We start from the raw sequence: 13,305 nt of genomic DNA on the forward strand, positions 1-13,305 counted from the left end.
CTAAAAATCTCTCTGGTTATTCTTTCCATAAAGAACTGAGGCTGAGGGGATCCCTGGGTGGCTCAGCGGTTTAGCACCTGCCTTTGGCCCAGGGCGTGATCCTTGAATCCCGGGATCAAGTCCCTCGTCAGGATCCCTGCATGGAGCCTGCTTCTCCCTCTGCCTGTGTCTCTGCCTCTGTGTGTGTGTGTGTGTTTCTCATAAATAAATAAATAAAATCTTAAAAAAAAAAAAAAGAGAACTGAGGCTGTGATTGAGACAACCCGGAGCCTAAGATAAGCAGCCTGATGCTGCCAATAATATTCTGCAGCATCATTTATGGCATATATAATACCTCCATCTTCCTTTTGCAGTTTCATAAATAAGGGAAAGTCCAGGAGCCGGGAGACCTGGATCTGAGTTTCAAAGTCATTCTCTGAGCAAGAAGGAATGCTGACAATGACTACAGGGACTTTGTCTCATCTGTTCACCTTTTCCCTGAGCACTTCGAACAGCACCTTACACGGTAGGCCCACAGTAAATATTTGCTTAATTTATGTTGGATGAATAAATTATATATCCCCTATTTTTTTGGTTGAGATTTAAGGCTATTTCCTCATGTTCTGCTCTTGTAAAGTCCCTGATGACAACAGAGAATAGCTGCTTGTGTTCTTACACAAAGCAACCCTCCAAAAATTTGAGAGCCATTAGGTTGCCCCTCAGTCTTCCATTCAACATTGCCTACTTGTTTCTCTTTGTTCTACTACCTACAAATGTAACACTTCAGAAGTACTTCATATAATATTTAAATGATATTTAACATCCGGAGTGCTTTTCATCCTTAGAGCTTCTTGAAAATAAAGTTAATTTAATAAGAAGATTGCAGTGAAAGAACATGCTCTTATCTAAAGCACCACAACATGAATAACAAGGATTGAGAAAGTAATTGGACAAGTATATGCACGCATATGTAAATATCTTTGCTTAAGTAGTTTTGCAGTGAAAAACACTGTTTAAATAACAAATTTTAACAGGGCAGGCTCAATGTACCATTTCCCTTTTATGATGAAGCAACTGAAGAATTTTCTCAAACCAAGAGAAAGTGGTCAACTGCATTTACAATTGGTTAATGTTCATAACAAAGAAAGAACACACAAATATGTGTTCTGAAAATTAAAAAATATTTTTATAGGACTCTTAAGGAGTTTCATTTAACATGCTCTCAAGGTCATGCTAAAAGTTTTGGTTAATGTTTTTACTGAAATTGCCAAGTACATGTATTTTTAAAGCACATTAAATTCACGCTCTACTGAGGGCAAGGAGGGAGAGAGTAGAGGGGAGGGTGATTCTGCTTCCAAGCATCATTATTCAGGTTGATGATTAAAGCATGAGACAATTCTTCTAAGAGAATACATACATCTCCGTGCGAGGGGTTTAGTGATTGGATTAATTACCCATTACAGGAAACCACATGAATTTATGTTTTAAATACTTTTACATAACATAAATTCCTCTAGTTATTTCTTTTGTTTTGTTTTGTTTTGCTTAGGGGAATTGATAAGCTTGAAAAAATTACCTTATTTTCAAGCTAAAATAAATGTTCCCAACGTAAGTAATCATTGTCACGAAGTTTATTACATATATATAGAAATCCTAATAATAATAACACCTACCTTTTTCTTTCTTCCTTCCTTTTTTTTTCATGTTATCAGTTAGTTCTTGTTATGTCACAAACCAGCCCAAAAAATTATGGTTTAAAACAACAACCAATTATTTTAACAAACCTAAATTAGACTCTCTAGGAATAGCTGGGAAGTCTCATTGATCTGTGCCCAGCTCAGCTGATCTCAGCTGGACTCATTCATTCATCTGGTGAATGGGCAAGGGACTGGTTTGGCTCTACTCCATGGGGTATCTCATTTTCCTCTAGGATACTTTATGCAGATTTTGATGATGACAACAGGAATTCAAGAAAGAGAACAGAGCACACTGAGCTATTAGAGACTTTGGTCAGAAGTGGCACCCCTCAGAACTATATACTCTAAGGAACAAACAAGGCCCAAGGCGTGGGAAATAGATTCCACTTCTTGATGGGAAGAACTGCAAAGTCACATTGAAAAATGAATAACTGGGGCAATTTCTGCATTCAACCTACCAGATATGCCTATTATATGCCAGGCACTGTTGTTTGCACATTATATACTTTAAACACATTATTTCAATTATACTTAAAATAACCCCATGAGAAAGGAAAGAGGAAATTAATGTTTAAAGAAGTGAAATAATGACCTACCAAGAGCACACAGCTAACCTCCATAAAAATTTAGGAGAAAAATCAATTTATACTTTGCAAAGAGCTTTTATATAATTTCTCCTTTTAATTTGTACAATGGTAGTGAGTAAAGCAGAGAATATTCCCATTTTACAAATAGTGCTTTGAAAGGCAGGGTGAACTGGTACAACTTCACTCTTCTCACTCTGGGACCGATGCCCTTCCTCATCATCTTGCTACCTCATGATCCCAAAGTAAATAATGATTTGTAGCATTTACAAACACCACGGAATCAAAGTAGATGTGAAAAAAATTCAAAAAGGGGTATACATATGCTGTATCTCAAAAGCAGCTGGTTTTGCTGAAAGTAATCAAAAAAAAAGCCATTGGATACGGAAGTTGTAATATCAAATGCCACCTAGCATCTGAAGAGTTTTTAAAAGACAATCAGGGGATCCCTGGGTGGAGCAGTGGTTTGGCGCCTACGTTTGGCCCAGGGCGCGATCCTGGAGACCCAGGATCAAATCCCACTTCGGGCTTCCAGTGCATGGAGCCTGCTTCTCCCTCTGCCTGTGTCTCTACCTCTCTCTCTCTCTGTGACTATCATAAATAAATAAAAATTTAAAAAAAAAGACAATCAGGGTGTATATTCATTTTTATTAACTTAAATCAAACTTTCCAGGCAGATCTATCATTTTTTTCCTTCTCTGTAGACAACCAACTTCTACCAATAAATTCCCATTTGACTTTGGAAAATTAACTTCTTACATTCCACTTTTCCCATTTATAAAATAAGGAGCTTGAATTATAATTGACTCTCCTACAATACAAGCATTAGGGGTGTAGACTCCCGTGCAGTAGAAAATCCACATATAACTTTCAACTCCCCTAAAAGTTATTACTAACAGCCTACTATTCACCAGAAGAATTACTGATAACAGAAGCAGATTTAGCACATATTTTGTATATGTCACATAGTTTATTCTTACAATAAATAAGAGAAAAGAAAATGTTAAAAAAAATGTTATTATGAAAATCATAAGGAAGAGAAAAATACATTCACAGTACTGCACTATATTTATCGAAAAAGATCCACATAAGTAGACCTGCACAGTTCAAACCTGTGTTGTTTAAGGGACAACCGTATATGGCTTTTCAAAACACTTATATGGACTATGCTCGGACTCTAAATAACCAAAACATTTAAAATTGAGAAAGTAATACCTACTATTTTTAAAAATCCAATCTAAATTACTATGGAGCTATATAAATTTGTATCTGTTTTCTCCAATTTTATTTTTGTATTTTTTTAAAGATTTTTTTAAAATGTATTCATTCATGAAAGACAGAGACAGAGAGAGAGAGAGAGAGAGAGAGGCAGAGACACAGGCAGAGGGAGAAACAGGCTCCACGCCAGGAGCCCAATGTGGGACTCAATCTCAGGTCTCCAGGATCACGCCCTGGGCCAAAGGCAGACGCCAAACTGCTGAGCCACCCCGGGATCTCCTTTCTCCAATTTTATAATTCATCAAATAATGCTTTAATTTCTGTCTCAAAAAAATAAAAACAAAGAATAGAGAATTCCCATTTTACTATTTTATGTGATCCACAAAGACATCTATATGGTATGATAAGGTGGTTAGTATCACATATTTAGAATCAAGGTTATAAATACACTAAAATTTAATAGTAACCTTATTCTTGCCAAACCTGAAAATGTCTAACTAACATCAAAATGAAATGAAATCCTCCCCTCCAAGAAGGAAAAAAAAAAAAAAAACAGTAGAGAAATTCAGAGAATTGCTGTTCTTCTGGATAACTAGCCATCAGAACACTTATAAAAGACTGAAAACAACTTCATTGACGCTAAAATATTTCATGATTCATAAGGTTAACACTCAATTTCTCGGATATCTTAGCATAAGCAACCAGATAAAAATGCAATCATAGCAAAAGCATAGCAGCTAAAAGCATGGGTTTTAGTAAGATTAAGTTTGCATCCTGCCTCCCCCAAGCAATGCCAATTTTCTCATTTATCACATAGGGCTGCTAACAATGCCTACTGAATATATCTGCATTGAGAATTACAAGACATACTTGGTCACAAAAATAATAATAATAAAATTTGTATATCATTAGGTATGACAATAATAAAATTGCACTTTAGAAATGGTTAAGCTATAAGGTTTTCACAGAGACTCCTTTGTTTAGTTTTTATACATACATACATATAAATTTCAATTATAAGGCCTGTCTCCCCTGAGATATCAATGAGGTTAAGTTCCTTGCACAAACTTACAAAACTAGCAAAGCAGCACAGGTGAAATTTCAACGAAGGCTTTCTGTGTCCTGGTCCAGTACATTTCCTGCTGTACCACAGCCTCACCATAAAATGTTCTTTCAGAATCAATCCACTTGCATAGAGCATTACAGAGAGTTTAAGAGAATTTTTAATTACATCTTTAAAAATGAATATATAAGCATGCCTCACTCTGCTAGAGAACTGAACAAAGACAATTATAAATCAAATTCCTATGAAGAGAATCCTCTTTCCTTGCTGCATCTTATTATAAGAACACAATTTAACTTGACATCTATTGATAAGTAAAATCAAAATGTAGAATCTTATATTTTTATAGTGCTTTAACCTCTAAGGGTACTATGTAAATTCAAGTCTCTGCATTAGACTAATTCACTCTGCCATTAATTCTTTCAATTCAGTTTCACTTAGATAGTTCATAGAAGTTATCTAAAACTCCAAATTAAAAATATGATGAAACTTAGCTCCTTTTCTTTAGCATTTGCCAATGCTAATGTAAGAAAAAACAGGTTCAATTCATAACTTTGCATCTTATATTAGCTTCTCCATCTGGAAAATACATCACATCTATTTTCTATAGAAATCAAAAATCTAGTAAGTATGTATAAATCAATCCCATCTCATAGGACATGTAAATGTAATATTCTGTCTATCTAATGTAATCTGAAAACAGAAAGTATACATTTCAATTTTTTGAGAACTTTAAACTTCAGTTTTATTGTGAACTTCATAATTTAAAGATATGATAAAAAGGAATCTTTAAGTATTTTTCTTTTTTAAAGAGCAGTTGGTATTGAATCATAATCTAGTGATTGTTACCACAAGCAACAGATTAAAAAGTCATCAGACAGATGGCCAATCTAACTAGAATAAAGTGCACAAAATATATGATTATAATAATTAAACATATTTTAATTGCTAGTAATTACTGTAAATTACTGAAGAAAGATAATTATAATAAAATTTGAGTAAACTAACTTGTTTGTACCAATTTCTACTTGATAACTTGCCAATAAAACGGATCCCCAAACATTCTTATGGTTCAAATAAAACTAATTACATTTTTAAAATAGTGTAAGGAAATTTAATGTAATATTATTTACTTATTCCCGATGTTTTCCTGAAAATAACTACTTTTTAGCTCATCCGGTTAAAATAAGTAGGAAGTACTACTAGATAATTTAACATAAAAAATGCCATTACTGTGGGGCTCAGTCAGCTGAACATCAGGCTCCTGGTTTGAGCTCAAGTCATGATCTCATGGGTCATGAAATGGAGCTTTGTGTTACTGTGGTCACTGTCATGATAGCATGTTCACAGGAGAGTCTGTTTTTTTTTTTTTTTTTTTTTTTAAGATTTTATTTATTTATTCATGAGAGAAACAGAGAGAGAGGCAGAGACACAGGCAGAGGGAAAAGCAGGCTCCATGTAGGGGCCCTGATGTGGGGACTTGATCCTGGGACTCCGGGATTACACCCTGAGTGAAAGGTAGACACTCAACCACTGAGCCACCCAGGCGTCCCATCAGAGGGGAGTCTGCTTGAAGTTTCTCTCCCTCTGCCCCTCCTCCCTCCCACACATTCTCTTTCAAATAAATTTTTAACAAATGGCATCACTAGATTATGCTAATTTCATATAATCTAAGCACAGCAATAAAACCCAGATCAACGTAGACACAACAAGAACACTAAAATCTGGAAAGTTGTGTTTTTAAAAAATTGTATTTTCCTTTGTTTGAAGTTTCCATATTAATATTTTCATATTAATTGTGAAAATTATACTAATTTTGACATTATAAACAGCTTTTTAAGCATTCAAAAATATGTGCTAATTAATTGATATGGTATTGTCTCTAATTTTAATATTATTGTAATTTTCTAAATATGCATAGGAACAAAGTTATTTCCAGCGTTAGTCACAGAGGTTTCTTGGTTTTATTTTGTTTTAAAATTTTTATTTATTTATTTATTTATTTATTTATTTTTAAAAGATTTTATTTATTTATTCATGAGAAACAGAATGGGGCGGGGGGCAGAGGGAGAAGCAGGCTCCATGCAGGGAACCCAACATGGGACTTGATCCCAGGTCTCCAGGATCATGCCCTGAGCTGAAGGCAGCGCTAAACCGCTGAGCCACCCAGGCTGCCCAAATTTTGTTTATTTATTCATGAGAGACACACAGAGAGAGGCAGAGACATAGAATGAGGGAAAAGCAGGCTTCCTGTGGAGAACCCGACGTGGGACTCCATCCCAGGACCCTGGGATCACAACCTGAGCCAAAGGCAGATGCTCAACCACTGAGTCATTCAGGTGACCAGTTTCTTGGTTTTGGATGGACAAAGAGACTAAGTAAAAAGTGGGTTAATATCAAAGAGAAGTTGTTATATGGTCTCTAAAACAAATAGTAGCTAATATTTTAGTACCAACTTGGAGCAATTTGATCATCAAAAAGAATAACTAAATGATTGTAAACATCAACTGCATTAAAATCCATCAGTCCGGGTAGCCCGGGGGGCTCAGCAGTTTAGCGCCACCTTCAGCTCAGGGCCTGATCCTGGAGACCAGGGATCAAGTGCCACATGAGGCTCCCTACATGGAGCTTGCTTCTCCCTCTTCAGGTATCTCTGCCTCTCTCTCCCTCTCTCTCTCTCTTTCTCTGTGTCTCTCATGAATAAATAAATAAAATCTTTTTTAAAAAAGCCATCAGTCCATGGTGAGAAAGCGGGAGGCACCACACATTTGCTATCAATAAGAGTCAAAATTTCTGATAAAATTTAAGCAAGATTCCCCCCCAATAAACAAACAGAAACCAGATATACAATATTATTGTAGTTGTTAAAATAAGTCTATTCAGTATGTTATGTATGTTTAAATGTTACTGCTATGACTTTGGTATATATGAGAAAAAGCTGAAAGCATGTGGTGTGGCTTAAGAATTTCTAATGTTACTCAGAAGGTTTTCAAATGTTTGTTATTCATATATTCCATTTCCAAAAAGATTATTAATAAAGAAAAAGGAACTTGATCTCTCTTTCCAAAATTTCTTATTCAATTTTAGTCATAATGCACAACTAGATATTTTTATTATGACTGGTTTTGTCACTGTTGTTTTGATTGTTTTTGGTAACAATGATTTTAAATAACCATTCCTGCTCACTTTCAACTTAGTTTTGTTGATCCCAGTGCAAATTAACATTATTACTCTCATTGTTTTCCATCTGGCAGGTCATCTTCAGGGTCTCAAAACTGCGTAAGTTGGCTAAGAACACAAAACATTCTAGGGATGTTTCATTGCCTAATTTCTCTATGTTGTTAACACCATCTTCAAGATGGCAGGACCCAAAAATCAGTAAGATAATATAATTATAATGTATGTTTCTCTAATGAGTACTTTATTTAACACTTTGAAGCACTTGCTAGAGGTCAGACACTGTACTTAGGATCCAGGGATATAAAGATGAGTATGATTAAACAGTAGCAGTAAATAATGTTTTCACACATTTATGTTGTAAACAACCATTCTTATGAACTCTATCACATATGTTTTCTGTAGACTCTTCCAAGCTTTCTTACTACTAAGCTCATCTTTAATTCAGGATTATGTTACTATTTCCAGCTAATTCAATTCTTCCACTAAAGTAGAAGCAACATTGATGTAAAATACTCTGTGGTATCTGTTAGGGAGGGAATTGGTCACTTTTCTTGACTTAATTACCCACTAGTATCTGTGTTGAATTTACCTGCATTCTTCAACTGTTACCCAACTGTAGGATCCATGTTATATGTCCTACTAGTAGCATTTATGCAGGCATTCTCTAATGTATTTATTATATGAATGTTGCATAAAGGTTTCAGTGTTATGACTTGAATTAGGTATCATTACCATGTTTACATCCAGTTAATTTATATCTGGTTTTAGGGCTGCTTCTACAGTTTCTAGAAAATGCTATCAATCTGCTAATAAATATAAAGGGAAATTTGAAGATGGCTTGTAGGATAAATTTTGTACTTTCCTAGAAGTATTGTGCAAAAAGAAGCATTTAAAAAATCCAAAACCTGCATTTGTATTCTTCACATTACCGTTTTTCAATAATCTCCATTATTACAATGGAGATTTATTTCTACAGAAGTAATGTTGGTCCCAAAGCACAATAGAAATAATATAGGGGGATCCCTGGGTGGCTCAGCGGTTTAGCGCCTGCCTTTGGCCCAGGGTGTGATTCTGGAGCCCCAGAATCAAGTCCCACGTCGGGCTCCCTGCATGTAGCTTGCTTCTCCTTCTGCCTATGTCTCTGCCTCTCTTTCTGTGTGTGTCTCTCATGAATAAATAAATAAAATCTTTCTTTAAAAAAAAGAATATAGAAAAACAAGTGATCTTTTTACATAGAAAAATAGTTTTCTAATGAAATATTATTAAAATTTTTCTCCAATTGCTGGAAGAAAGAACAACTTACTGGTGATAAAACAGCACATAAATGTCTTCTTTGCTCTGAAGCTACATATTGTTAATCTGTCTCAATTCAGCTAAGCAGAGGTAAAACTGCTTTGATGCTGCTTTCATTTTCTGCATCTCACAGGCCTCCTCTGGTACAAACCCAGAGACTGTTATGAGCTTTAAGAAATTCCACCTGTTTGGCTACAGTCAAGGCATTGGCCTCTGGTTCTACAGTTTGTTCACATCACAAAGGATGCTGCTATAGGGGTGAGAAAGGACTGAAATCCACTTCATGCTACTCTCACCAAACTATCTGCCCTGTTATAGGACTGACAGGCTCTAGAGCATTTTAGAGGAAGGTGCACCTCTTTGTAATCTTCTGCTCAGGAATGGTTACTTTTTGCCACTCCTCTATCAAGAGGATGCACCTTTTAGTCATTCTCACAAGGCACTCTACACAGTAACACAGACTAGCTTTTACATACATATAAAATTGGAATTACCTGACTCCTTTCCTGACCTCATTCTTCACATCTAAACACACCCTCACATATCTCTTTCTTAACCCTCTACCACCGCCTTTGTTTAGGACTTCAGCTCCTCTCACCATGGAATGCTTTGACTGCCTTTGAATTGGTCTTTCCTTGAGACTCTCTGGATCCTCAGAATCTGATTCATTTCCCTACAGCCTGCTTACCACCTCACCTCAAATCTGATCATTCCAACCACCTCCAATGTCCACACTCAGTCCCCTCACACTCAGTGTGAACCAGAATGTAACATGCCCTCTCAGTTTTCAGAACCTTCCTCCACTGCCTGGCATCCTCTGCTCCTTCACTTCTACTCTGCCTAGCTTGTTGATTTTCAAGTCTTAGCTCAACATCATCTCTTTATGATAGCCTTCCTGCCTCCCCACCTTGGAAGAGATGCTACTCCTTTGTGATTTACTCTTGTGTGTGCCCCTGTTGTTACACTGACCACACGGTGGTACCTCATTCATGGAATTGCTTGAGGAAAGGGATTCTTATTCTGTTATAATCCCATTACCTAGAATAGCACTGCCATATTCTAAGGATATTGAATAAGCTATTCATTTGGAAAAAAATATGGAAGAATTATGGGGCTGAAAAGAAAACATTAACAATCATCTAACTAAACCTTCAATTATAGATGAAAAAAATTACTCTTAGCTGTTATTCCCAGATATAGATTTCTCAAATCCGGGAAGTCTGGCCAATTAGCAAAAAATTCAAACACTTAAAAAGTGCCAGATGTAGGGGCACAGTTATATGCCACTGAAATTAGTGTTCAAAATGCTTTCAACATTATTTTAAAATAACACTCTTCTAATTATAAAAGTAACGTGCTCTTATTGTAAAAAATTCAGAAAATATGCAAAAGATTAAATAATTAAATACAAAATAGCTGAAATAAGATCACCCAGACCTATCATTAATATTTTATTATGCAAACTTATTGTCTTTCTTTAATATCAAGACAATGATATTAAACAAAATGGGTCTCTCTCTGTCTCTGTCTCTCTCTCTCTCTCTCTCTCTCTATATATATATATATATATATATATATGCATCTATACCACTTTATTGAACAGGATAGATTCAGTTGAGTATAATGAAGGAAACAGCTTTATTCTGACTTCATTTGTCTTTCAAAACTCCTATCCTTGAAAAATATCTTAGGCCAATCCCAAAACTTTCTAGACCCCTGAGGTATTAATAACCAGTCTAACTCTTATGTACAAAACTTCATTTTGTAATTCAGTTTAAAGCTGCTTTTTTCTCCCCCAGTTCATATCTGTCACAGTCTTAGAAATCTGCATAGGGCTGGGAAGAGGAGGAAGTTGAGGGGGAAGGCTCACATTTTTACTAATTTATCTATCTTAATCTTCTACTCTTCGTTTTCCACTTACTGTGTTGTCTCTGCCCTCTCCTAAGTTGGAGAGATGGGCAGGTGAACAAAAAGAAAAAGATTTCAAAGGTCACAATTAATAATGACATAGCAGGGACACCTGGGTGGCTCAGTGGTTGAGCGTTTGCCTTTGGATCAGGATGTGATCCCAGTTCCTGGATCAAGTCCTGCATTGGGCTCCTGCATTGGGCTCCTGCATGGAGCCTGCTTCTCCTCCCTCTGTCTATGTCTCTGTCTCTCTTTGTGTCTTCATGAATAAATAGATTTTAAAAATCTTCAAAAAAAAATAATAATGACATAGCAGATCCCACAAATGTTGGCTCTTTCTTTCAAGGAGAGCTTCTGTGGGACTCTGAGGTCAACTCTCCTCCACAACTCACTTCAATTTTGCTGACGATCTTCCCCTGCAATGTTCACTGGGATGAGCCATGGTCCTACAGCTGACTGTTTATGCACCACCCCACCCCACTGCTATGGTCCACTGCATGTAGATGTATTATGAGGTCCTCTCATCTGGGCATTGGCTCATCTCAGGTATCCAAAGCCCTCTGAACCCACCCGAACCAGATTCTCCTTCCCATCTCCAATGGGAGAAGTGCAACCTACTTTCACTACAGCTTTCTCTCTTTGCTGTGCTATCTCAGGCAGCTTCAGCCATACTTTGGTCTTTAAGTTTTTCACAGAAATATACCAGGCTGCAGTCTCTACACACTCTCCGAGTAATGAAAGTGAAATTTTCCCAACGTCCACTTCCCCTGCACCAAATCTGCTCTTATCACAAGGTAGCAAGACGTCCCTGAGTTGTTTTGCAATGCAGAAGATTATAAAATGTGGGTGTCTCCTCTGAAATTTAAATTCTTTCCTGAGCAATTCTGTACATCCTTTATTCAGATTTCCTCCATGGAACATGAAGCAAAACTATAGTATGAGATCACTAACAGGATATTGACATTGAAACCATCCACTGCTAATATTCAAATTTCCCCTGTATTCGTTGTACTTATTTTTGAGTGTATGTATTTTTAGTTTTATATAATTTTATGCTACGATTAATTTCATATATCTACCACTACAATCCACATTCAGAACAGCTTCAATGCCACAGAAAATGCTGTGCTGCCTTTGTATAACCACACTCACCTCCAACCCCAACTCCAAATCTGGCAACCACTAACCATCTGTTCCTATAATTTTGTCATTTAAAAAATATTATTTAAATGGAGCCATAGAGTATATAACCTTTTGAAAATGGTAGTTTTGATTCAGTAGAATTCCCTGAAGATTCATATAAATTGTTACATATATCTCTAGATCTTTCCTTTCTATTACTGAACTTCACTCTATGTTATGAATACCAGGTTAAAAATTCACCTCCTGAGGAACATCTAATTACTTTTAGTTTGGGGTTATCATGGATAAAACTGCTGTGACCATTTTTATGAATATACATTTTCATCTCTCTATGAAAATGCCCAAGAATGCAATTTCTGAGTGGTATTTTAGAGACACTTTTAGTTTTATAAGAAAATACCAAACTGTCTTCCAGATTGGATATACTATCTTACATTCCCACAGCAAAGAATGAGTGATCCAATTTCTCTGCTCCCTTGCCTGCATTTCACATTATTTTACAATCTGATGGTTTTATAACAGTATTTCATTGAGTTTTATATTTTTATATCCCTAATGGCTAATTATATTGAACATTTTTTCATGTATGTTCTTTTGCTATCTATAGATAATTAGTGAAATGTATCTTCATCTTTTGTTCATATTCCAATTGGATTTATATTGTTACTGTTGAACTTTGAGAATTCTTTATATACTCTGGATACTAGTCCTTTGCCAGATATATGGCTTGTAAATATTCTCTCCTACTCTATAACTTGCTTTTTCATCCTTCACAGGGGCTTTGGCAGGGCAAAAGATACTAATTTTGAGAAGGTCCAACATACCAATTTTTTCTTTTTTCTATGGATTATACCTTTGGTGTCAAATGTAAAAAGTCTTTGCCTAGCTCTAATTTTGAAGATTTTCTCATGTTTGTTGTTGTTGCTGTTTTTAAGTTACATAGTTTTATGTTTTACATTTAAGTCAGCTATTCTGTTTGTGTTAACTTTTGTAAAGGTATTAGGTTTAGCTCAAAATTCATGTTTTGACTACAGATATTCAATTGTTCCAGCACATACATAATGTTTTAATACATTATTCAGAGTTTTTATTTACTGAGTGCTCACATTTGGACTCAGTCAAAGAGAGTAAATCTATCTCTAGGTCTAGGTGGACATTAAGGTGATTATCACCAATAACTATGGAAATTATACCAGGCTTAAATAATTCAGAAGGTTAAGGGAAAGGACAGAAGAAGTGT

At 35.7% G+C, this 13,305-nt stretch overlaps 1 protein-coding gene and 1 long non-coding RNA gene across 5 annotated transcripts in view; one reads left to right on the top strand and one right to left on the bottom strand.

Moving 5' to 3' along the window:
• Positions 1-13,305, bottom strand: part of LINGO2 (leucine rich repeat and Ig domain containing 2) — a 1,117,067-nt gene that overhangs the window by 1,084,478 nt on the left and 19,284 nt on the right. The window lies entirely within an intron of this gene.
• Positions 1-13,305, top strand: part of LOC102155394 — a 42,959-nt gene that overhangs the window by 19,151 nt on the left and 10,503 nt on the right. The window contains exon 6 of the long non-coding RNA XR_005366902.1: positions 354-505. This is a non-coding gene — a long non-coding RNA (uncharacterized LOC102155394). The remainder of the gene's footprint in view (positions 1-353; positions 506-13,305) is intronic.

The sequence above is a fragment of the Canis lupus genome, chromosome 11, assembly GCF_011100685.1.
Source record: "Canis lupus familiaris isolate Mischka breed German Shepherd chromosome 11, alternate assembly UU_Cfam_GSD_1.0, whole genome shotgun sequence".
Classification (NCBI taxonomy): Eukaryota; Metazoa; Chordata; class Mammalia; order Carnivora; family Canidae; genus Canis; species Canis lupus.